Below are 24,483 nucleotides of genomic sequence, written 5' to 3'. Positions count from 1 at the left end.
TGGAAGTCGGGTAATTATTCAGCACAGCAGGCGCCAGTGAAGCGCCGTTCCCGCAGCCCGAGACCGTCTCTTCTGTCATTGGACTCTCCCGTGTTATAACAACTGGTGCAAGCTACACGTAAGGCTCCAGTGTGAAGCGGTTATTTTGCACAATATCATCTCCTTTGCCAAGTGGCAGCATATTGAGGAATTCCAATATATAACAACTTATAAATATGTTATCTACTACATGGGTGCGAATTACAGCTGGTAAATTGATTTTTTAATCCAATATATGGACTGATTTTTATTTTTGAAAATTTCTCTGTGCACAGAGATCTAAGATCCACCTCCTATAGCTATGCAAATATATTGTTAGTGATTTTATTTGACCGGTCTAATAGTTTATTGTAAAGTATATATATATATATATATATATATATATTTATATGTAATAAAAAATATAGAATATATGAAATTATTTATTTGTTTTTATTGAACTTTGAGCCATATCATACTATTTATAGCGCAAGAGGAGATTAGTTCAGTGTTCCAGTGTTACCGGAGACTTTAAAGTGCCGGTTCTTTTTTTACTTGATTTAAACCAAGTCAAGCTCTCTCCTGCAGCTTAAGTATACATTAATTGCAGTATTATTTGTACATAATTTTTAATACCAGTAATTTGATCACCAGAATATGGTGATGATGTATTAGCGCCTGGTTATATTCTTTTGTATTTTTTTACTTTATCAGTTCACCAGGCTTAATAGATCTGCCCCAATGTTTCAAAATGGAATGCATCAAGAGAACGGTGTTGGTATTGTAAAAATACACACAGCTCCTGGTATTTCCTGGTGGTCTCCCATCCAAGTACTAAAACCAGGACCAACACTGCTCAGCTTCCATGATCAGGAGAGATTGGGCAAATCCAGTGTGCTGTGGCTGTAGATGAGCTTGTGGTTTCTGTTAGAGCTCTTCTACTTCTAACTTCTGGTACATAAAAGAATATGTGTAAAAATTAAATGTACAGTACCAAGAAAAGGGTGTTGGTAGTTTAAAAACACCTAAATAATCTGATAATACATGGATGGGAGACTGCTTGGTATTAACAAAGTCCAATACTGCTTTGCTTCAAAGATCAAATGAGATTGGGCATATCCAGTGTGGTGTGGCTTTAGATAAGCTTTGTGGTTTCTGTTAGAGCTCTTCTACTTCTAACTACTGGTACATTAATGAATATGTATAAGGTTGTAGTTTATCCAATATCCCTTTACTACCTTACCTTCCCCCCCCCCCTCCCCTCCCCTCCTTATAGCTTCCTTTGTTCTCTCCTCCTCGTGTGTGCGTTATTTGTTTTCTCATACGTCCTAGAGGATGCTGGGATCACATTAAGAACCATGGGGTATAGACGGGATCCGCAGGAGACATGGGCACTTTAAGACTTTCAAAGGGTGTGAACTGTCTCCTCCCTCTATGCCCCTCCTCAGGGCCGAAACTAGGACTACCGGCACCCGGGGCAAGACAGAAATTTTGCGCCCCCCCCCCAAAAAATAAATAAATAAATATATATATATATATATATATATATATAATAAAATAGAAAAATAAAAAAAATAAGAAACAAACAAATTCAACACAGATATCCCTCAGACCAGCAGACACCAGTAATACACACATGATAGATATATATATATATATACACACACACACACACACACACACACACACACACACACACGCGTGTATATATGTACACAGCCACATACATATATTATATATCTATATATATATATATTTATATCTATATCTATCTATCTATATATATATATATATATATATATTATATATATTTTATATATATATATATATATATATTATAAGGTCACGGTCGTGCCCTTATATTAAGGCTGAATCGAACAAACGGAATTCTCCCATAGGGAACTTCTGAGATGGGGGCATGGTGTTTGAGGGGCTACACCTCAAAACTGATTGGACGTACTGAGCTGAAATTTGCCATGGGAGCGTAGAATCGTCACACGGTGCTGCATGCCAAATTTCAGGGCAAAATAATAAAAAATGAGGAATTGGGAGTAACCTAAAGTTCCAACTGTCAGTTTTTTTCTGCCACTCCCTCTGTGGCTTTTTGACACCGTATTCCCATAGAGTGAATGAGGATTTTTTTGGGAAGGCATAACTCAGGATAGAGGACGAATTAAGACTTGGGGTTTGTTTTACTAGATAGAGTATGTCCCAGTGTAGTGCCTTTTGGGGTTAAGGTTTTTCAGGAAGTTACAGTTTTTTTTTAATTAAGTAAAATATGCCCCATTATAAAGATAGGGCTTTTCAATTTGTTGCGGCTGCGCAGTGGCCGCCAGCAGGGGGTGTACAGAGAGTAGCTCTGGCAGTTGGGCACGAGGAGACAGAGTGGGAAGGAGTCACGTGGAGCTGCAGGAGGACAGCCAGCGGTTCCCGGCGCGTGAGTTCACTGAGGTCCATGAAGCGGGAGGAGCTCGCCGGAGCTGCGTAGCACTGGGTGAGTTCTGTCAGGCAGCCCACCGCTGTGTACCCAGCTTCCACTTCTCCCCCGCTTGTCCGCCCTCCCTCCCGCTGTGTGCCCGGCCGCCCGCCGGACCTTCCCTGGTTGCTGCCTGCGTCTCCTCCCCGCGTCTGTGGTGCGGCTGGCAGTAGGAGCCGTCTCGGGCAGCTGTGTCCGGCCACTCCTCCCTCCTTCTCCTCCTGCTGTGTCCGGCCCTCCCTCCCTGCAGTATGCGATATTTATCAAGGTCTCTATGGTCACCAGTCCTCCCCTCCCTCCCTGCTGTGTGTCCGTCGTCCCCCACCCCCTCGCCCTCCCTGCTGTGTGTCCGTCTCCCCCCCCTCGCCCTCCCTGCAGTGTCCCCCCCCCCGCCCTGCAGTGTGTCGTCCCTCCCTGCAGTGTGTCAGGTGTGTCCCCCCCCCCTGCAGTGTGTCCGTTAGTCCCCCCCTCCCTGCTGTGTGTCCGTCCGCCCCCCCTGCCCTCCCTGCTATGTGTCTGTCCGCCCTGCTGTTTGTCCTTCCATACCCCCCGCCCTCCCTGCTGTGTGTCCCCCCCCGCCGCCCTCCCTGCTGTGTGTCCGTCCCCCCGCCCTCCCTGCTGTGTGTCCAGCCACCCTCCCCTCCCGTGCTGTGTGTTCGGCCAACCCCCCTCCTCCCGCTGTGTCCGGCCACCCCCTCCCCTCCCTGCTTTGTGTCCGCCCCCCCCCCCTGCTGTGTGTCCGGCCACACCTCCTCCTCCCTTCCGTGTGTCCGGTCACCCTCCTCCTCCCTTCCGTGTGTCCGGTCACCCTCCCCTCCCTGCTGTGTGTCCAGCCACCCCCCCCCCGCCGTGTGTCCAGCCACCACCACCCCGCCGTGTTTTCCCCCCCCCCCTTGCCGTGTGTCCAGCCCCCCCCCCGCCGTGTGTCCAGCCACCCTCCCCTCCCCTGCTGCGTGTCCGGCCACCCCCCCCCTCCTCCCTGCTGTGTCCGGCCACCCCCTCCCCTCCCTGCCGTGTGTCCCGTCACCCCCCCCTCCCTGCTGTGTGTCCAGCCACCCCCCCTCCTTGCTGTGTGTCCGGCCACCCTCCCCTCCCCTGCTGTGTGTCCGGCCACCCCCCCACCTCTTGCTGTGTCCGGCCACCCCCTACCCCCATCCCTCCCTGCCGTGTGTCCGGTCACCCTCCCCTCCCTGCTGTGTGTCCATCCACCCCCCCTCCTCCTCCTCCTCCCTGCTGTGTGTCCGCCCCCCCCCTTCCCCCCTGCTGTGTGTCCGGCCACCCCCCCCCCCCCGCTGTGTGTCCGGCCACCCCCCCTCCCTGCTGTGTGTCCGGCCACCCCCCTCCCTGCTGTGTGTCCGGCCACCTTCCCCAGACACGCAGCGCCTGACACACACAGACATGCAGCGCCTGACACACGCACATGCAGCGCCTGACACACGCATATGCAGCGCCTGACACACACGCACACACGCAGCACCTGACACACACGCAGCACCTGACCCACACACACAGACGCAGCACCTGACACTCAAACGGACCTGACACACACGCACACACTCACACACAGCACCTGACACACACACAGACACGCAGCGCCTGACACACACAGACACGCAGCGCCTGACACACACAGACACGCAGCGCCTGACACACACAGACACGCAGCGCCTGACACACACAGACACGCAGCGCCTGACACACACACACTCACGCACCTGACACACACACACTCACGCACCTGACACACACACACTCACGCACCTGACACACACACACACTCACGCACCTGACGCACACGCACACTCACGCACCTGACACACACGCACACTTACGCACCTGACACACACGCACACTTACGCACCTGACACACACGCACACGCAGCATCTGACACACACGCAGCACCTCACGCACACGCAGCACCTGACACACACGCACACGCAGCACCTGACACACACACTCACACGCACCTGACACTCATACTCATGCACCTGACACACGCACTCACACGCAGCATCTGACATACACGCAGACACGCAGCACCTGACACACACACAGCACCTGACACACAAACACGCAGACATGCAGCACCTGACACACACACGAAGACACGCAGCACCTGACACACACACACACACGCAGACACGCAGCACCTGACACACGCAGACACGCAGCACCTGACACACACGCAGCACCTGACACACACACACACACACACACACACACACACAGCACCTGACACACACACACACACACACAGCACCTGACACACACACACACACAGCACCTGACACACAGACATGCAGCACCTGACACACACACACACACACACACACACACACACGCAGCACCTGACACACACGCAGACAGGCAGCACCTGACACACACACACACGCAGCTCCTGACACACACACGCAGACACGCAGCACCTGACACACACACACGCAGCACCCGACACACACACACACACGCAGCACCTGAAACACACACACACACACACAGCACCTGACACACACACACACACACACGCAGCACCTGACAGACATGCAGTGCCTGACACACACACACGCAGCACCTGACACACACACGCAGACACGCAGCACCTGACACACACACGCAGCACCTGACACACACACGCAGACACGCAGCACCTGACACACACACGCAGACACGCAGCACCTGACACACACACGCAGCACCTGACACACACACACATACGCAGCACCTGACACACACACACACACACACACAGCACCTGACACACACACACACACACGCAGCACCTGACACACAGACATGCAGCGCCTGACACACACACGCAGACATGCAGCACCTGACACACACATGCAGCACCTGACAGACACACACACACACGCAGCACCTGAGACACCCACACACACAGACATGCAGCACCTGACACACCCACACACACACACAGCACCTGACACACATACATACATGTGGCATTTAACGCACACACGCACAGCACCTGACACACAATCATATACACTCAGAGCACCTAACACACACATACACTCGCAGCACCTCACAAACACTCGTATACACACGCAGCACCTGCCACTCACACATATATACACATGCAGCACCTGACACACACATACACGCGCAGCACCTGACAGTCACACACATACAGATGCGACACAAACACATACACGCTCAACACCTGACACCCACGTGGCAGCTGACGCATACAAATGCAGCACCTGAGATACACACATATACACGTGCAGCACCTGAGACACACACATACACGTACAGCACCTGACACACACACATGTATGTACACGCGCGGCTCCAGGCACACACATACGTACATACACACGCGGCATTTAACACACACACACATACACGTGCGGCACCTGACACACACGTACGTACACGTGTGGCACCTGACACACACACGTATGCACACGCATGGCTCCTGACACACACACACACAAGCACGCGTGGCTCCTGACACACACACATGTACGAACACGCGCTGCTCCTGACACACACACACGTATGTACGTATATGCTCGGCACCTGACACCTACACGTATGTACGTATACGCACGGCTCCTGACACCCACACACATGTACACGCGCGGCTCCTGGCACACACACACACACACACACACACGTACACGCGCGGCACCTGACACACGCGTGTACGTACACACATGCACAGCACCTGACATACACACATGTAGGTACGCGCCACCTGACACACACACACACATACACGCACGACACCTGACACACACGTACGTACACGCAAGGCACTGACACGTACGTACGCGCACGGCTCCTGACACACACGTACATACTAGTGATGAGTGGGTTCGGTTCGTCGGAATCCGAACCCCCCGAACTTCACCCATTTTACACGGGTCCGAGGCAGGTTCGAACCTTCCCGCCTTGCTCGGCTAGCCCGAGCGCGCACGAACGTCATCATCCCGCTGTCGGATTCTCGCGAGATTCGGATGTCTGCATTCGTGGAAAGGGGTCCCATGTGTAAACATGGGACCCCTTTCAGTCCGTCTGGTCCGGGTGTTCGGTTTGTTGTTTTGCCAAGTACGTGGATTTAATCTGGAACCTGGATCAGGTGAGTATAATTATCTTATTTTCAGGTACCCGTGGATTCTACTTGGAGAAGAGGACCGACTGCTTCATGTCAACATAGGTAAGTATGTGTGTGTCGGCAGGTGTGAAATAAAGTTATACTTTCACGGTGCCTGTGTCCTGTTTTTATTTGGGTATTTTTTTCCCAGTAGAACTACAGGTACCAGCGGGCCCGTTTTTCTCCTGCATGCTGGTACTTGTGGTTCTCCAAGTACCAGCTTGCGGGGGAGGCTTGCTGGGACTTGTAGTACTACTAGAAAAAACAATATTCTTTAAATTTTCTCAAGGCTATCAGCCTCCCATCCGCAGCCCTTGGATGGGGGGGACAGCCTCGGGCTTCACCCCTGGCCCTTGGGTGGCTGGGGGGGGGACCCCTTGATTGAAGGGGTCCCCACTCCCCCAGGGTACCCCGGCCAGGGGTGACTAGTTGGATATTAAATGCCACGGCCGCAGGGCACTGTATAAAAGTGACCCCCGGCTGTGGCATTATCTGTCCAGCTAGTGGAGCCCGATGCTGGTGTAAAAAATACGGGGGATCCCTACTCTTTTTGTCCCCCGTATTTTTTGCACCAGCACCAGGCGCAGAGCCCGGTGCTGGTTTTAAAAATACGGGGGATCCCCTGTCCGTTTTTCCCCCGGATTTTTAGAACCAGGACCGGCTCGAAGAGCCCGAGGCTGGTTATGCTTTGGAGGGGGGACCCACACAATTTTTTTTCTGGGTTTTTCACATTCCATTTAAAAAATAAATAATATTTTAAAAAATATATAAATAATACTTGTGCCTCCAAAAAAGACAAACCAAGTACCTAATCCCTTCTAATATAAATAGATATGCTATTACCAGAAAAAAAAAAAACAGCAAAAAAAAACATGTTTTTAAATTTTTTTAATTAGATTCCGCCAGCAAAGTGTTGCAGATTGAGAATGACGAATTTACTGTTTAAAAGCACTGTTGTCGAATTTACAAACTTCAATTGAATATACTTTTGTCGAATTGCCGCATTTGTACCATTGCAGAAAAGTCGAATTTGTCAAATGTCGAATTTTAAAGTCGAATTTTGAAAGCCTGTAAGAATAGGCCCCGCCCCCTTCTTCACATCAGCCGTCCCCTTCTACCCCTGTACCTTGCTCTCTCCTGTCTGTGCTCTCTCCCGTCTGTAGGACTAGGCCCCGCCCCCTTCTTACCCTCCTGTGACTGCTCTCTCCTGAAAAGTGGACCAGGCCTGCCCCCTACACGCTGCTGGTGTCTTCATTGTTACTTGGTCTGGAGCTCCGTTAGGGAGAGAACTCACGTGAGCTCATTAAGAATTAGGAACTGGGATGTTTTAATTTTATTGTGAGTAGTGTAGTGTGGTGATGTAGTATGTTGTATGGGGGGTATAGTGTAATTATGAAGTGCAGCATATGGGAGGGCTGTAGCATAGTGATGTAGTGTGGCATATGGGGGGTGGTAGCGCATAGGCGTGCGTACAGGGGGTGCCTGGTGCGCACAGGCACTCCCTAATGTCCAGCACCGCTGCACGCCACGCTTGCTGTAGCACAGTGATCGCTGAGTGTGTGATCGGTGGAGCCTAGCCTGCAGCTCATTTCCGTACCTCCCACCACCGCTGCACCCGCCCCCCCTCTGCCTGCTGCTAATACTATGCTGAGTGCATTCGTCGGCAGCCTCACTGGGGTGACTGGCGTCACCTTGCAATGTGACGTGGTGATGTCCGCCCATGCTCTCCTCCCGCCCACCTGTGCTTTCCTCCTGCTGCGGTCTCTCAGTCCTAGTGTGCCGCGGCCGCCACACCACTGGCAGTGTTCCTCTAGGAGGGACTGGGAGCTGCTGGCAGACACATTCTGCTGAGACTTACTTGTCAGTGTGGGTTCCGGACGGCAGGCGGCGGGTGGGAGGGCAGACGGGGAGCAGGTGTCACAAGGAGTGTGTGGGTAACTAATTCACAATACTTCCGCTCAACGTGGCACTGCTGGTCCTTCATCTCCCATGTCTCTTCACCAGGTGGCGGGCGGCCCGGAAATTAAGTGATGTGTTGTGCAGCAGTCAGTGTGAAGTGACTGTGAGTAACACTGGTGGTGCTGATGATGATGCTGCAGAATCGGGAAGCAATTAATTCATAAATATAATGTACTCTATCAGTGTATTATACATACATAAACATGTACATACGTGTATTTGTGTATACATGTATATGCATGTATATACATGAGTGTGTGTGCATATATATATATATATATATATATATGAAAAAAAGGGGAATAGGGGTACCAGCGACTTACAGTGTCTATCAAATTAAAGTAACTATGAAGAATATAGCAGGATACGGTTTTAGAAAAAGGGTAACAATATATTTATTTATGCAATTTATAATATAATGATGGGATAAAAAAGTAGGTAAAAAATTTTTTTTTGATATGCAGTAAAAAAAAAAGATTTTAAAAACATAAACAGGTAAAAATAGAGTATATAATTTAGCTAGAATCCAAAATCATGTAAAATCAGTAAAAACAATTTCATACTGATAAAAAATATTTCAGGATGATAAAAATGATGCTTATCTTTTTGAAGATGGAGAGTCAGTGGAGGTACACCCAACGCGTTTCGTCCTTAGACTTCATCAAGGGGTGATGAAGTCTAAGGACGAAACGCGTTGGGTGTACCTCCACTGACTCTCCATCTTCAAAAAGATAAGCATCATTTTCTCTGACGTCCTAAGTGGATGCTGGGGACTCCGTCAGGACCATGGGGGATTAGCGGCTCCGCAGGAGACAGGGCACAAAAGTAAAAGCTTTAGGACTAGGTGGTGTGCACTGGCTCCTCCCCCTATGACCCTCCTCCAAGCCTCAGTTAGGTTTTTGTGCCCGGCTGAGAAGGGTGCAATCTAGGTAGCTCTCCTGAGCTGCTTAGAATAAAAGTATAGACTTAGGTTTTTTTATTTTCAGTGAGTCCTGCTGGCAACAGGCTCACTGCATCGAGGGACTAAGGGGAGAAGAAGCGAACTCACCTGCGTGCAGAGTGGATTGGGCTTCTTGGCTACTGGACATTAGCTCCAGAGGGACGATCACAGGCCCAGCCATGGATGGGTCCCGGAGCCGCGCCGCCGGCCCCCTTACAGAGCCAGAAGAGTGAAGAGGTCCAGAAATCGGCGGCAGAAGGCATCTTGTCTTCAAGAAAGGTAGCGCACAGCACTGCAGCTGTGCGCCATTGCTCTCAGCACACTTCACACTCCGGTCACTGAGGGTGCAGGGCGCTGGGGGGGGGCGCCCTGAGACGCAATGAAAACACTATTTATGGTAAAAAATACATCACATATAGCTCCTGGGCTATATGGATGTATTTAACCCCTGCCATTTTACCTCATAAAAAGCGGGAGAAAGGCCGCCGTGAAGGGGGCGGAGCCTATCTCCTCAGCACACAAGCGCCATTTTCCCTCACAGCTCCGCTGGAAGGACGTCTCCCTGACTCTCCCCTGCAGTCCTGCACTACAGAAACAGGGTAAAAAAGAGAGGGGGGGGCACTAATTTGGCATATAAAAACATATATAGCAGCTATAAGGGAGAAACACTTATTTATAAGGTTGTCCCTATACATATATAGCGCTCTGGTGTGTGCTGGCAAACTCTCCCTCTGTCTCCCCAAAGGGCTAGTGGGGTCCTGTCCTCTATCAGAGCATTCCCTGTGTGTGTCCTGTGTGTCGGTACGCGTGTGTCGACATGTATGAGGAGGAAAATGGTGTGGAGGCGGAGCAATTGCCTGTAGTAGTGATATTACCCGATAAGGAGTCGACACCTGACTGGATGGTCTTATTTAAGGAATTATGTGATAGTGTCAGCACTTTACAAAAAACTGTTGACGACATGAGACAGCCGGCAAGTCAGTTAGTGCCTGTCCAGGCGTCTCAAACACCGTCAGGGGCTCTAAAGCGCCCATTACCTCAGTCGGTCGACACAGACACGGACACTGACTCCAGTGTCGACGGTGAAGAAACAAACGTATTTTCCAGTAGGGCCACACGTTACATGATCACGGCAATGAAGGAGGCTTTGCATATTTCTGATACTACAAGTACCACAAAAAAGGGTATTATGTGGGGTGTGAAAAAACTACCCGTAGTTTTTCCTGAATCAGAAGAATTAAATGAAGTGTGTGATGATGCGTGGGTCTCCCCCGATAAAAAATTGCTGATATCTAAGAAATTATTGGCATTATACCCTTTCCCGCCAGAAGTTAGGGCGCGTTGGGAAACACCCCCTAGGGTGGATAAGGCACTCACACGCTTATCAAAACAAGTGGCGTTACCGTCTCCTGATACGGCCGCCCTCAAGGAGCCAGTTGATAGGAAGCTGGAAAATGTCCTAAAAAGTATATACACACATACTGGTGTTATACTGCGACCAGCGATTGCCTCAGCCTGGATGTGCAGCGCTGGGGTGGCGTGGTCGGAGTCCCTGACTGAAAATATTGATACCCTGGACAGGGACAGTATTTTATTGACTATAGAGCGTTTAAAAGATGCGTTTCTATATATGCGTGATGCACAGAGGGATATTTGCACCCTGGCATCAAGAGTAAGTGCGATGTCCATTTCTACCAGAAGATGTTTATGGACACGACAGTGATCAGGTGATGCGGATTCCAAACGGCATATGGAAGTATTGCCGTATAAAGGGGAGGAGTTATTTGGGGTCGGTCTTTCGGACCTGGTGGCCACGGCAACAGCTGGAAAATCCACCTTTTTACCCCAACTCACCTCTCAGCAGAAAAAGACACCGTCTTTTCAGCCTCAGTCCTTTCGTCCCCATAAGGGCAAGCGGGCAAAAGGCCAGTCATATCTGCCCCGGGGTAGAGGAAAGGGAAAAAGACTGCAGCAGACAGCCTCTTCCCAGGAACAGAAGCCCTCCACCGCTTCTGCCAAGTCCTCAGCATGACGCTGGGGCCTTACAAGCGGACTCAGGTGCGGTGGGGGGTCGTCTCAAGAGTTTCAGCGCGCAGTGGGCTCACTCGCAAGTGGACCCCTGGATCCTACAGGTAGTATCCCAGGGGTACAGATTGGAATTCGAGACGTCTCCCCCTCGCAGGTTCCTGAAGTCTGCTTTACCAACGTCTCCCTCCGACAGGGAGGCAGTATTGGAAGCAATTCACAAGCTGTATTCCCAGCAGGTGATAATCAAAGTACCCCTCCTACAACAGGGAAAGGGGTATTATTCCACACTATTTGTGGTACCGAAGCCAGACGGCTCGGTGAGACCTATTCTAAATCTGAAATCTTTGAACACTTACATACAAAGGTTCAAATTCAAGATGGAGTCACTCAGAGCAGTGATAGCGAACCTGGAAGAAGGGGACTATATGGTGTCCCTGGACATCAAGGATGCTTACCTTCATGTCCCAAATTGCCCTTCTCACCAAGGGTACCTCAGGTTCGTAGTACAGAACTGTCATTATCAGTTTCAGACGCTGCCGTTTGGATTGTCCACGGCCCCCCGGGTCTTTACCAAGGTAATGGCCGAAATGATGATTCTTCTTCGAAGAAAAGGCGTCTTAATTATCCCTTACTTGGACGATCTCCTGATAAGGGCAAAGTCCAGGGAACAGTTGGAGGTCAGAGTAGCACTATCTCGGGTACTGCTACAACAGCACGGGTGGATTCTAAATATTCCAAAATCGCAGCTGATCCCGACGACACGTCTGCTGTTCCTAGGGATGATTCTGGACACAGTCCAGAAAAAGGTGTTTCTCCCGGAGGAGAAAGCCAGGGAGTTATCCGAGCTAGTCAGGAACCTCCTAAAACCAGGAAAAGTGTCAGTGCATCATTGCACAAGGGTCCTGGGAAAAATGGTGGCTTCTTACGAAGCGATTCCATTCAGCAGATTTCACGCAAGAACTTTTCAGTGGGATCTGCTGGACAAATGGTCCGGATCGCATCTTCAGATGCATCAGCGGATAACCATGTCTCCGAGGACAAGGGTGTCTCTTCTGTGGTGGCTGCAGAGTGCTCATCTACTAGTGGGCCGCAGAAGAGCATATATGCTGGCGCATTCTCCATGATTGTGTCAGCTTATGTTTTGGTGCACTGCACTTTCCTTCACTAAGTTTTAGCCATTTTGGTTAAACGCAAGTGTAGTTGCTTCTCGCCCTTTTGGCTGTGATCTTGTATCGTGGTTGAAGAGTCTGCTGGAGGGATTGTTTTCTTCATTGGCGAGAGACTGAAGATATTCCAGGATGGAAGGCTTGGGAACACTATCCGTTTTTCAGTTGTGGAAGAGTTGAAAGACCGGATTGGACTACATTCTATAGTAAAGGATATCTTTGTATTTATTAATCCTCTCTTTATATGTGTCTGTCTTTCAATAAAGCTTCGGGCTTGTGATTCCTTCACCCTCTTACACTCCACACCCAAAGCCTTATTAACTGTTGTATTATTGTATTGTTTAAATGTATAGTGCAGTTCATGATTTATAGTGTAGGCTGGCCTGTGCTGTAGTTCTTGAACTGTACTATACCGACAGCATTTGTATTGTGTTTTGGCTGTGCTGCAACACAGTACTTATGTGTGTAATGTTTATGTATGTTTTTTTGCTTCTTTATGTCAATAAAGACTGCTTTTTCAATCCAATATCTGAAAACAATCAATGTTTATCTTTGATGGCAATAGAAGTGGTATGATATTTGATGCTTTTGAATGGCAATATCTGATATGTCCCCTATCTGGGAACCATATATTAAATGGCTTTTCAGAAAAGGGAGATGGGAGAAGAGCTTTCAGTACTTGTAGGACCGATGCTCATTTCCTATTCTAGCCTCCAAAAACAGATTCAGTTGCATTTTCCAGCGTGTTTTGGATGCGCCTTTGCAAATGTCTTACATCGACAAACTTATTTAGTACTATTTTGCAAATAGGGTTACATTGTTGCAACATTGTGTTCCCTAATTGCTTGATTTTTTAAATGCAACAATTGATAAAGACACCTGATAACTGCTCTGTGGAGTCTTATTTTGTGTCTACTTCTTATCTACATTTAATTCTCTACCTCTAATCAAGGCATTTTTAAATGCCGGGGGCTGCCTGGACGTGAGGCCTACCTAGACTTTAGATCTGAATTTGAATGTACTTGTGAACTAACTTAATTTCCTACTTCTAAATTCATTCCTAAATTCACTACTTACATGAATCCTGTAGTTGGGCATTTTGGGACTTCGATTGTGGGCAATGTTTTGTGTCCAGACCAGCAGCAGGTGGTGTGCATTTGCTGGAAAGGCATCGAAGACCTCCGATATGCTGCATCTCCTGATGTGTGTCTCCCTCAAGTGTCTGTCAGCAAATGCCTGCTAGACACCCCATTTCAAGCTGATTGTGACATCACGGTACATGCATCATAGAACAGGCATGCTAGAACATGGGTCTTCAACCTGCGACCCTCCAGCTGCTGTGGAACTACACATCCCAGCATGCCCTGCCTCAGTTTTAGCATACCTTAATAGCAAAACTGTGGCAGGGCATGCTGGGATGTGTAGTTTCACAGCAGCTGGAGGGCCACAGGATGAAGACCCATGTGCTAGAGCCAAGCCGCAGGTACATTGAATGCTAGCAAGCTGAATATTTAAATCCTTTTTGTTCCGCAGCATTCCAATGTGGAAGATTCCATGGAACCAGAGATCCTTCCATTGAGAAGGACATGCTGCCTGGATGACTACACTGTGCAAATTAAATCACGGAGCCAGTTGGTTTGTGGGTGGCTCTGGTGACTGGGTGGTTGGGTGGGTGGTGTGTCGGAGGTGGAGCACATGCAAATGATTGTGTATCATCCAGCTAGTGAGAGCGAAAACACATGCAGGAGTGTGCCTGCTTGTCAGTGGGTTATGCACCTTGCCAGACGTCAAATCTACATAGAGCAGCTGGAGGGGACAAGAGCAGGTTTGCAAAATATAGATAGAAGAGCATATATGCTGGCACATTCTCCATGATTGTGTCAGCTTATGTTTTGGTGCACTGCACTTTCCTCCACTAAGTTTTAGCCATTTTTGTTAAGCTCAAGTGTAGTTGCATCTCGGCCTTTTGGCTGTGATCTTGTATCGTGGTTGAAGGGTCTGCTGGAGGGAGGGATTGTTTTCTTCATTGGCGAAAGACCACAGATATTCCAGGATGGAAGGCTTGGGAACACTATCCGTTTTTCAGTTGTGGAAGAGCACAGAGGTCAGATTAGACTACATTCTATAGTAAAGGATACCTTTCTATTTATTGCCCCTCCCCTTATATGTGTCTGTGTTACAATAAAGCTTCGGTCTTGTGATTCCCTCACCCTCTTACACTCCACACACATAGCCTTATTAACTGTTGTATTATTGTATAGTTTAAATGTATAGTGCAGTTCATGATTTATAGTGTAGGCTGGCCTGTGCTGTAGTTCTTGAACTGTACTATACCGACAGCATTTGTATTGTGTTTTGGCTGTGCTGCAACACAGTACTTATGTGTGTAATGTTTATGTATGTTTTTTTGCTTCTTTATGTCAATAAAGACTGCTTTTTCAATCCAATATCTGAAAACAATCAATGTTTATCTTTGATGGCAATAGAAGTGGTATGATATTTGCTGCTTTTGAAAGGCAATATCTGATATGTCCCCTATCTGGGAACCATATATTAAATGGCTTTTCAGAAAAGGGAGATGGTAGAAGAGCTTTCAGTACTTGTAGGACCGATGCACATTTCCTATTCTAGCCTCCAAAAACAGATTCAGTTGCATTTTCCAGCGTGTTTTGGATGCGCCTTTGCAAATGTCTTACATCGACAAACTTATTTAGTACTATTTTGCAAATAGGGTTACATTGTTGCAACATTGTGTTCCCTAATTGCTTGATTTTTTAAATGCAACAATTGATAAAGACACCTGATAACTGCTCTGTGGAGTCTTATTTTGTGTCTACTTTTTATCTACATTTAATTCTCTACCTCTAATCAAGGCATTTTTAAGTGCTGGGGGCTGCCAGGACGTGAGGCCTACCTAGACTTTAGATCTGAATTTGAATGTACTTGTGAACTAACTTAATTTCCTACTTCTAAATTCATTCCTAAATTCACTACTTACATGAATCCTGTAGTTGGGCATTTTGGGACTTCGATTGTGGGCATTGTTTTGTGTCCAGACCAGCAGCAGGTGGTGTGCATTTGCTGGAAAGGCATCGAAGACCTCCGATATGCTGCATCTCCTGATGTGTGTCTCCCTCAAGTGGCTGTCAGCAAATGCCTGCTAGACACCCCATTCCAAGCTGATTGTGACATCACGGTACATGCATCATAGAACAGGCATGCTAGAACATGGGTCTTCAACCTGCGACCCTCCAGCTGCTGTGGAACTACACATCCCAGCATGCCCTGCCTCAGTTTTAGCATACCTTAATAGCAAAACTGTGGCAGGGCATGCTGGGATGTGTAGTTTCACAGCAGCTGGAGGGCCACAGGATGAAGACCCATGTGCTAAAGCCAAGCCGCAGGTACATTGAATGCTAGCAAGCTGAATATTTAAATCCTTTTTATTCCGCAGCATTCCAATGTGGAAGATTCCATGGAACCAGAGATCCTTCCATTGAGAAGGACATGCTGCCTGGATGACTACACTGTGCAAATTAAATCACGGAGCCAGTTGGCTTGTGGGTGGCTCTGGTCACTGGGTGGTTGGGTGGGTGGTGTGTCGGAGGTGGAGCACATGCAAATGATTGTGTATCATCCAGCTAGTGAGAGAGAAAACTCATGCAGGAGTGTGCCTGCTTGTCAGTGGGTTATGCACCTTTCCAGACGTCAAATCTACATGGAGCAGCTGGAGAGGACAAGAGCAGGTTTGCAAAATATAGACAGAAGAGCTCTCCAGCCTAGTTTGCTGTCTGTTTCCACTTCTCTTTTCTTGAGCCGCTCCCTTCTATGCCCTTGCGCACTATCCTGACTTCTCCCATCTGCTTACTTTGTGCCTTCCAACGCACAATGCGAACTACAGGTAGTGCTGCAGGGCCCACACCCTTTTACTTGCCATACAGAGCATCTCTGGAGCTGTTACAGTGCCCAGCTTCTGCAAGAAATCAGCTTGAATGCTTCAGGGGCTGGGGCATAGCCAACATGAGCCCCACACCGAAGGAGGGTGGAGGTGTTTAATGCAAACTATAGGTCATCCAAGCGCCGCAAAAGGCCGCCATGCCCTGCACGCCCCTTTTCTCTTTTCATATGCAGACGAGGGTTGAAGCCAACTTTGACCCACTGCTTGGATGACATCACCATATGCAAATCCATCTGCTGCAGGCCTTCCCGCAGGAATGCTTGCACTAGTTGTTGCATTTGGTTTGTTGTTTGGGGGTGCTTCAGTATTAGGCAGCCTTCTGCCCTCCCATGTTCATCTGAAAATATGTGTTCTCCCTGCAGTTGTTGTCCCCAGATGAGAGTTCCCTTGTGCTGCCTCAGTTGAATCTTCTTTACTTGACAGAGATGTGCCTGAGCAGCGGCCCTCCCCAGCCCTATCCCAAATCATACTTATTTTGCATAGGAGATACCATGGTCATGAAGATTGTTCTCCCAGGGTGAGGTTCATTCATTGCATTCTGGGTATGCTGACCCCTGTGATTTCCCCAAATTTGGGAAACTTGACTGCATTATTTGTGGTAGTGGGGGACTGTGTTTGTGCTTTCCTCTGGTCAGCTCTGGTAAAAGTCAGATTTCTTTGTCTCAGATCTTCCTCTAGCCTTGTTCTTCTTTCGAGAGTTCCCTTGTGCTGCCTCAGTTGGATCTCCTTTACTTGACAGGGGGGTGCCCAAGCAGCGACCCTCCCCAGCTCTAGCCCAACTCCTACTTACCTGCCAGGTGAGATACTATGATCATGAAGGTGCTTCTCCCAGGGCAAGGGTCACTCATTGCACTCTGGGTGTGCTGCCCCTGTGATTTCCCCAAATGTGGGAAACTTGACTGCATAATTTGTGTTTCTACTGGTCGGCTTTCATATAATTCAGATCTCTTTGTCTCAGGTCTCTCTCCAGCCTAGTTTGCAGTCTGTTTCCACTTCTTCTTTTTTGAGCCCCTCCCTTCTATACCCTTGTGCACTATCCTGACTTCTCCTCCTGTCTGCTTACTTTGTGCCTTCCAATGCACAATGCAAACTACAGGTAGTGCTGCAGGGCCCACAAACTTTTACTTGCATTACAGAGCAGCTCTGGAGCTGTTACAGTGCCAAGCTGCTGCAAGAAATCAGCTTGAATGCTTCAGGGGCTGGGGCATTGCCAACATGAGCCCCACACCGAAGGAGGGTGGGGGTGTTTAATGCGAACTAAGGGTCATCCAAGCGCCGCAAAAGGCCGCCATTCCCTGCATACCCCTTTTCTCTTTTCATATGCAGATGAGGGTTCCAGCCAACTTTGGCCCACTGCTTGGATGACATCACTGTATGCAAATCCGGCTTCTGCAGACCTTCCCCGAGGAATGCTTGTACTAGTTGTTGCATTTGGTTTGTTGTTTGGGGGTGCTTCAGTATTAGGCAGCCTTCTGCCCTCCCATGTTCATCTGAAAATATGTGTTCTCCCTGCAGTTGTTGTTCCCAGATGAGAGTTCCCTTGTGCTGCCTCAGTTGAATCTCCTTTACTTGACAGAGATGTGCCTGAGCAGCGGCCCTCCCCAGCCCTATCCCAAATCATACTTATTTTGCATAGGAGATATCATGGTAATGAAGACTGTTATCCCATGGTGAGGTTCATTCATTGCATTCTGGGTATGCTGACCCCTGTGATTTCCCCAAATGTGGGAAACTTGACTGCATTATTTGTGGTAGTGGGGGACTGTGTTTGTGCTTTCCTCTGGTCAGCTCTGGTAGAAGTCAGATTTCTTTGTCTCAGATCTTCCTCTAGCCTTGTTCTTCTTTCGAGAGTTCCCTTGTGCTGACTCAGTTGGATCTCCTTCACTTGACAGGGAAGTGCCCGAGCAGCGACCCTACCCAGCTCTAGCCCAACTCCTACTTACCTGCCAGGTGAGATACTATGATCATGAAGGTGCTTCTCCCAGGGCAAGGCTCACCCATTGCACTCTGGGTGTGCTGCTCTTGCGATTTCCCCAAATGTGGGAAACTTGACTGCATAATTTGTGTTTCCACTGGTCGGCTTTCATATAATTCAGATCTCTTTGTCTCAGGTCTCTCTCCAGCCTAGTTTGCAGTCTGTTTCCACTTCTTTTTTTTTGAGCCCCTCCCTTCTATACCCTTGTGCACTATCCTGACTTCTCCTCCTGTCTGCTTACTTTGTGCCTTCCAATGCACAATGCAAACTACAGGTAGTGCTGCAGGGCCCACAAACTTTTACTTGCATTACAGAGCAGCTCTGGAGCTGTTACAGTGCCAAGCTGCTGCAAGAAATCAGCTTGAATGCTTCAGGGGCTGGGGCATTGCCAACATGAGCCCCACACCGAAGGAGGGTGGGGGTGTTTAATGCGAACTAAGGGTCATCCAAGCGCCGCAAAAGGCCGCCATTCCCTGCATACCCCTTTTGCTCTTTTCATATGCAGATGAGGGTTCCAGCCAACTTTGGCCCACTGCTTGGATGACATCACTGTATGCAAATCCGGCTTCTGCAGACCTTCCCCCAGGAATGCTTGTACTAGTTGTTGCATTTGGTTTGTTGTTTGGGGGTGCTTCAGTATTAGGCAGCCTTCTGCCCTCCCATGTTCATCTGAAAATATGTGTTCTCCCTGCAGTTGTTGTCCCCAGATGAGAGTTCCCTTGTGCTGCCTCAGTTGAATCTCCTTTACTTGACAGAGATGTGCCTGAGCAGCGGCCCTCCCCAGCCCTATCCCAAATCATACTTATTTTGCATAGGAGATATCATGGTAATGAAGACTGTTATCCCAGGGTGAGGTTCATTCATTGCATTCTGGGTATGCTGACCCCTGTGATTTCCCCAAATGTGGGAAACTTGACTGCATTATTTGTGGTAGTGGGGGACTGTGTTTGTGCTTTCCTCTGGTCAGCTCTGGTAAAAGTCAGATTTCTTTGTCTCAGATCTTCCTCTAGCCTTGTTCTTCTTTCGAGAGTTCCCTTGTGCTGACTCAGTTGGATCTCCTTCACTTGACAGGGAAGTGCCCGAGCAGCGACCCTACCCAGCTCTAGCCCAACTCCTACTTACCTGCCAGGTGAGATACTATGATCATGAAGGTGCTTCTCCCAGGGCAAGGCTCACCCATTGCACTCTGGGTGTGCTGCTCTTGCGATTTCCCCAAATGTGGGAAACTTGACTGCATAATTTGTGTTTCCACTGGTCGGCTTTCATATAATTCAGATCTCTTTGTCTCAGGTCTCTCTCCAGCCTAGTTTGCAGTCTGTTTCCACTTCTTTTTTTTTGAGCCCCTCCCTTCTATACCCTTGTGCACTATCCTGACTTCTCCTCCTGTCTGCTTACTTTGTGCCTTCCAATGCACAATGCAAACTACAGGTAGTGCTGCAGGGCCCACACCCTTTTACATGCTTTACAGAGCAGCTCTGGAGCTGTTACAGTGCCCAGCTGCTGCAAGAAATCAGCTTGAATGCTTCAGGGGCTGGGGCATAGCCAACATGAGCCCCACACCGAAGGAGGGTGGAGGTGTTTAATGTGAATTAGGGGTCATCCAAGCGCCGCAAAAGGCCGCCATGCCCTGCACATCCCTTTTTTCTTTTCATATGCAGACGAGGGTTGAAGCCAACTTTGACCCACTGCTTGGATGACATCACCATATGCAAATCCATCTGCTGCAGGCCTTCCCCCAGGAATGCTTGCACTAGTTGTTGCATTTGGTTTGTTGTTTGGGGGTGCTTCAGTATTAGGCAGCCTTCTGCCCTCCCATGTTCATCTGAAAATATGTGTTCTCCCTGCAGTTGTTGTCCCCAGATGAGAGTTCCCTTGTGCTGCCTCAGTTGAATCTCCTTTACTTGACAGAGATGTGCCTGAGCAGCGGCCCTCCCCAGCTCTATCCCCAAATCATACTTATTTTGCATAGGAGATACCATGGTCATGAAGATTGTTCTCCCAGGGTGAGGTTCATTCATTGCATTCTGGGTATGCTGACCCCTGTGATTTCCCCAAATGTGGGAAACTGGACTGCATTATTTGTGGTAGTGAGGGACTGTGTTTGTGCTTTCCTCTGGTCAGCTCTGGTAAAAGTCAGATTTCTTTGTCTCAGATCTTCCTCTAGCCTTGTTCTTCTTTCGAGTTGCTCCCTCGGTGTGGGGCTCATGATGGCTATGCCCCAGCCCCTGAAGCATTCAAGCTGATTTCTTGCAGCAGCTGGGCACTGTAACAGCTCCAAAGCTGCTCTGTAAGGCAAGTAAAAGGGTGTGGGCCCTGCAGCACTACCTGTAGTTTGCATTGTGCGTTGGAAGGCACAAAGTAAGCAGACAGGAGAAGTCAGGATAGTGCGCAAGTGCATAGAAGGGAGCAACTCAAGAAAAGAGAAGTGGAAACAGACTGCAAATTAGGCTGGAGAGAGACCTGAGACAAAGAGATCTGAATTATACGAGAGCCGACCAGGTGAAACACAAATTATGCAGTCATGTGTCCAACATTTGGGGAAACCGCAGGAGCAGCACACCCAGAGTGCAATGGGTGAGCCTTGCCCTGGGAGAAGCACCTTCATGATCATAGTATCTCACCTGGCAGGTAAGTAGGAGCTGGGCTAGAGCTGGGGAGGGTCGCTGCTCGGGCACCCCCCTGTCAAGTGAAGGAGATCCAACTGAGGCAGCACAAGGGAACTCTCGAAAGAAGAACAAGGCTAGAGGAAGATCTGAGACAAAGAAATCTGACTTTTACCAGAGCTGACCAGAGGAAAGCACAAACACAGTCCCTCACTACCACAAATAATGCAGTCCAATTTCCCACATTTGGGGAAATCACAGGGGTCAGCATACCCAGAATGCAATGAATGAACCTCACCCTGGGAAAACAATCGTCATGACCATGGTATCTCCTATGCAAAATAAGTATGATTTGGGATAGAGCTGGGGAGGGCCGCTGCTCAGGCACATCTCTGTCAAGTAAAGGAGATTCAACTGAGGCAGCACAAGGGAACTCTCATCTGGGGACAACAACTGCAGGGAGAACACATATTTTCAGATGAACATGGGAGGGCAGAAGGCTGCCTAATACTGAAGCACCCCCAAACAACAAACCAAATGCAACAACTAGTGCAAGCATTCCTGGGGGAAGGCCTGCAGCAGATGGATTTGCATATGGTGATGTCATCCAAGCAGTGGGTCAAAGTTGGCTTCAACCCTCATCTGCATATGAATAGAGAAGAGGGGCGTGCAGGGCATGGCGGCCTTTTGCGGCGCTTGGATGACCCCTAGTTCGCATTAAACACCTCCACCCTCCTTCGGTGTGGGGCTCATGTTGGCTATGCCCCAGCCCCTGAAGCATTCAAGCTGATTTCTTGCAGCAGCTGGGCACTGTAACAGCTCCAGAGCTGCTCTGTAAGGCAAGTAAAAGGGTGTGGGCCATGCAGCACTACCTGTAGTTCGCATTGTGCGTTGGAAGGCACAAAGTAAGCAGACGGGAGAAGTCAGGATAGTGCGCAAGGGCATAGAAGGGAGCGGCTCAAGAAAAGAGAAGTGGAAACAGACAGCAAACTAGGCTGGAGAGAGACCTGAGACAAAGACATCTGAATTATACGAGAGCCGACCAGGGGAAACACAAATTATGCAGTCAAGTTTCCCACATTTGGGGAAATCACAGGGGCAGCACACCCAGAGTGCGATGGGTGAGCCTTGCCCTGGGAGAAGCACCTACATGATCATAGTATCTCACCTGGCAGGTAAGTAGGAGTTGGGCTAGAGCTGGGGAGGGTCGCTGCTCGGGCACCCCCCTGTCAAGTGAAGGAGATCCAACTGAGGCAGCACAAGGGAACTCTCGAAAGAAGAACAAGGCTAGAGGAAGATCTGAGACAAAGAAATCTGACTTTTACCAGAGCTGACCAGAGGAAAGCACAAACACAGTCCCCCACTACCACAAATAATGCAGTCAAGTTTCCCACATTTGGGGAAATCACAGGGGTCAGCATACCCAGAATGCAAAGAATGAACCTCAATCTGGGAGAACAATCTTCATGACCATGGTATCTCCTATGCAAAATAAGTATGATTTGGGATAGAGCTGGGGAGGGCCGCTGCTCAGGCACATCTCTGTCAAGTAAAGGAGATTCAACTGAGGCAGCACAAGGGAACTCTCATCTGGGGACAACAACTGCAGGGAGAACACATATTTTCAGATGAACATGGGAGGGCAGAAGGCTGCCTAATACTGAAGCACCCCCAAACAACAAACCAAATGCAACAACTAGTGCAAGCATTCCTGGGGGAAGGCCTGCAGCAGATGGATTTGCATATGGTGATGTCATCCAAGCAGTGGGTCAAAGTTGGCTTCAACCCTCGTCTGCATATGAAAAGAAAAAAGGGATGTGCAGGGCATGGCGGCCTTTTGCGGCGCTTGGATGACCCCTAATTCACATTAAACACCTCCACCCTCCTTCGGTGTGGTGCTCATGTTGGCTATGCCCCAGCCCCTGAAGCATTCAAGCTGATTTCTTGCAGCAGCTGGGCACTGTAACAGCTCCAGAGCTGCTCTGTAAAGCATGTAAAAGGGTGTGGGCCCTGCAGCACTACCTGTAGTTTGCATTGACGTTGGAAGGCACAAAGTAAGCAGACAGGAGAGGTCATAATAGTGCGCAAGGGCATAGAAGGGAGCGGCTCAAGAAAAGAGAAGTGGAAACAGACAGCAAACTAGGCTGGAGAGAGACCTGAGACAAAGAGATCTGAATTATACGAGAGCCGACCAGGGGAAACACAAATTATGCAGTCAAGTTTCCCACATTTGGGGAAATCGCAAGAGCAGCACACCCAGAGTGCAATGGGTGAGCCTTGCCCTGGGAGAAGCACCTTCATGATCATAGTATCTCACCTGGCAGGTAAGTAGGAGTTGGGCTAGAGCTGGGTAGGGTCGCTGCTCGGGCACTTCCCTGTCAAGTGAAGGAGATCCAACTGAGTCAGCACAAGGGTACTCTCGAAAGAAGAACAAGGCTAGAGGAAGATCTGAGACAAATAAATCTGACTTTTACCAGAGCTGACCAGAGGAAAGCACAAACACAGTCCCCCACTACCACAAATAATGAAGTCGAGTTTCCCACATTTGGGGAAATCACAGGGGTCAGCATACCCAGAATGCAATGAATGAACCTCACCCTGGGATAACAGTCTTCATTACCATGATATCTCCTATGCAAAATAAGTATGATTTGGGATAGGGCTGGGGAGGGCCGCTGCTCAGGCACATCTCTGTCAAGTAAAGGAGATTCAACTGAGGCAGCACAAGGGAACTCTCATCTGGGGACAACAACTGCAGGGAGAACACATATTTTCAGATGAACATGGGAGGGCAGAAGGCTGCCTAATACTGACGCACCCCCAAACAACAAACCAAACGCAACAACTAGTACAAGCATTCCTGGGGGAAGGTCTGCAGAAGACGGATTTGCATACAGTGATGTCATCCAAGCAGTGGGCCAAAGTTGGCTGGAACCCTCATCTGCATATGAAAAGAGAAAAGGGGTATGCAGGGAATGGCGGCCTTTTGCGGCGCTTAGATGACCCTTAGTTCGCATTAAACACCCCCACCCTCCTTCGGTGTGGGGCTCATGTTGGCAATGCCCCAGCCCCTGAAGCATTCAAGCTGATTTCTTGCAGCAGCTTGGCACTGTAACAGCTCCAGAGCTGCTCTGTAATGCAAGTAAAAGTTTGTGGGCCCTGCAGCACTACCTGTAGTTTGCATTGTGCATTGGAAGGCACAAAGTAAGCAGACAGGAGGAGAAGTCAGGATAGTGCAC

At 49.0% G+C, this 24,483-nt stretch overlaps 13 non-coding genes across 13 annotated transcripts; 7 read left to right on the top strand and 6 right to left on the bottom strand.

The window, feature by feature from the left end:
* The first annotated feature begins 17,132 nt into the window (after window positions 1-17,132).
* Window positions 17,133-17,296, top strand: LOC135027132 (U1 spliceosomal RNA). Its single transcript, XR_010223647.1, has one exon. It is a non-coding gene; the product is annotated as a U1 spliceosomal RNA (small nuclear RNA).
* Window positions 17,297-17,448: 152 nt separating this feature from the next.
* LOC135027156 (U1 spliceosomal RNA) lies at window positions 17,449-17,611 on the top strand. The gene has a single exon (XR_010223670.1). It is a non-coding gene; the product is annotated as a U1 spliceosomal RNA (small nuclear RNA).
* Window positions 17,612-18,285: 674 nt separating this feature from the next.
* LOC135027146 (U1 spliceosomal RNA) lies at window positions 18,286-18,449 on the top strand. Its single transcript, XR_010223660.1, has one exon. It is a non-coding gene; the product is annotated as a U1 spliceosomal RNA (small nuclear RNA).
* Window positions 18,450-18,601: 152 nt separating this feature from the next.
* Window positions 18,602-18,764, top strand: LOC135027153 (U1 spliceosomal RNA). Its single transcript, XR_010223667.1, has one exon. It is a non-coding gene; the product is annotated as a U1 spliceosomal RNA (small nuclear RNA).
* A 675-nt stretch (window positions 18,765-19,439) lies between these two features.
* Window positions 19,440-19,603, top strand: LOC135027141 (U1 spliceosomal RNA). The gene has a single exon (XR_010223656.1). It is a non-coding gene; the product is annotated as a U1 spliceosomal RNA (small nuclear RNA).
* A 152-nt stretch (window positions 19,604-19,755) lies between these two features.
* On the top strand, window positions 19,756-19,918 carry LOC135027152 (U1 spliceosomal RNA). Its single transcript, XR_010223666.1, has one exon. It is a non-coding gene; the product is annotated as a U1 spliceosomal RNA (small nuclear RNA).
* A 675-nt stretch (window positions 19,919-20,593) lies between these two features.
* LOC135027137 (U1 spliceosomal RNA) lies at window positions 20,594-20,757 on the top strand. The gene has a single exon (XR_010223652.1). It is a non-coding gene; the product is annotated as a U1 spliceosomal RNA (small nuclear RNA).
* A 357-nt stretch (window positions 20,758-21,114) lies between these two features.
* Window positions 21,115-21,277, bottom strand: LOC135027124 (U1 spliceosomal RNA). The gene has a single exon (XR_010223639.1). It is a non-coding gene; the product is annotated as a U1 spliceosomal RNA (small nuclear RNA).
* A 152-nt stretch (window positions 21,278-21,429) lies between these two features.
* LOC135027140 (U1 spliceosomal RNA) lies at window positions 21,430-21,593 on the bottom strand. The gene has a single exon (XR_010223655.1). It is a non-coding gene; the product is annotated as a U1 spliceosomal RNA (small nuclear RNA).
* Window positions 21,594-22,264: 671 nt separating this feature from the next.
* On the bottom strand, window positions 22,265-22,427 carry LOC135027159 (U1 spliceosomal RNA). The gene has a single exon (XR_010223673.1). It is a non-coding gene; the product is annotated as a U1 spliceosomal RNA (small nuclear RNA).
* Window positions 22,428-22,579: 152 nt separating this feature from the next.
* LOC135027142 (U1 spliceosomal RNA) lies at window positions 22,580-22,743 on the bottom strand. Its single transcript, XR_010223657.1, has one exon. It is a non-coding gene; the product is annotated as a U1 spliceosomal RNA (small nuclear RNA).
* Window positions 22,744-23,413: 670 nt separating this feature from the next.
* Window positions 23,414-23,576, bottom strand: LOC135027150 (U1 spliceosomal RNA). The gene has a single exon (XR_010223664.1). It is a non-coding gene; the product is annotated as a U1 spliceosomal RNA (small nuclear RNA).
* A 152-nt stretch (window positions 23,577-23,728) lies between these two features.
* LOC135027143 (U1 spliceosomal RNA) lies at window positions 23,729-23,892 on the bottom strand. Its single transcript, XR_010223658.1, has one exon. It is a non-coding gene; the product is annotated as a U1 spliceosomal RNA (small nuclear RNA).
* Between the last annotated feature and the right edge of the window lie 591 nt (window positions 23,893-24,483).

The sequence above is a fragment of the Pseudophryne corroboree genome, unplaced genomic scaffold (genome assembly GCF_028390025.1).
Source record: "Pseudophryne corroboree isolate aPseCor3 unplaced genomic scaffold, aPseCor3.hap2 scaffold_460, whole genome shotgun sequence".
NCBI classification, from domain to species: Eukaryota; Metazoa; Chordata; class Amphibia; order Anura; family Myobatrachidae; genus Pseudophryne; species Pseudophryne corroboree.
This window is presented reverse-complemented; position numbering and strand designations above follow the sequence as displayed.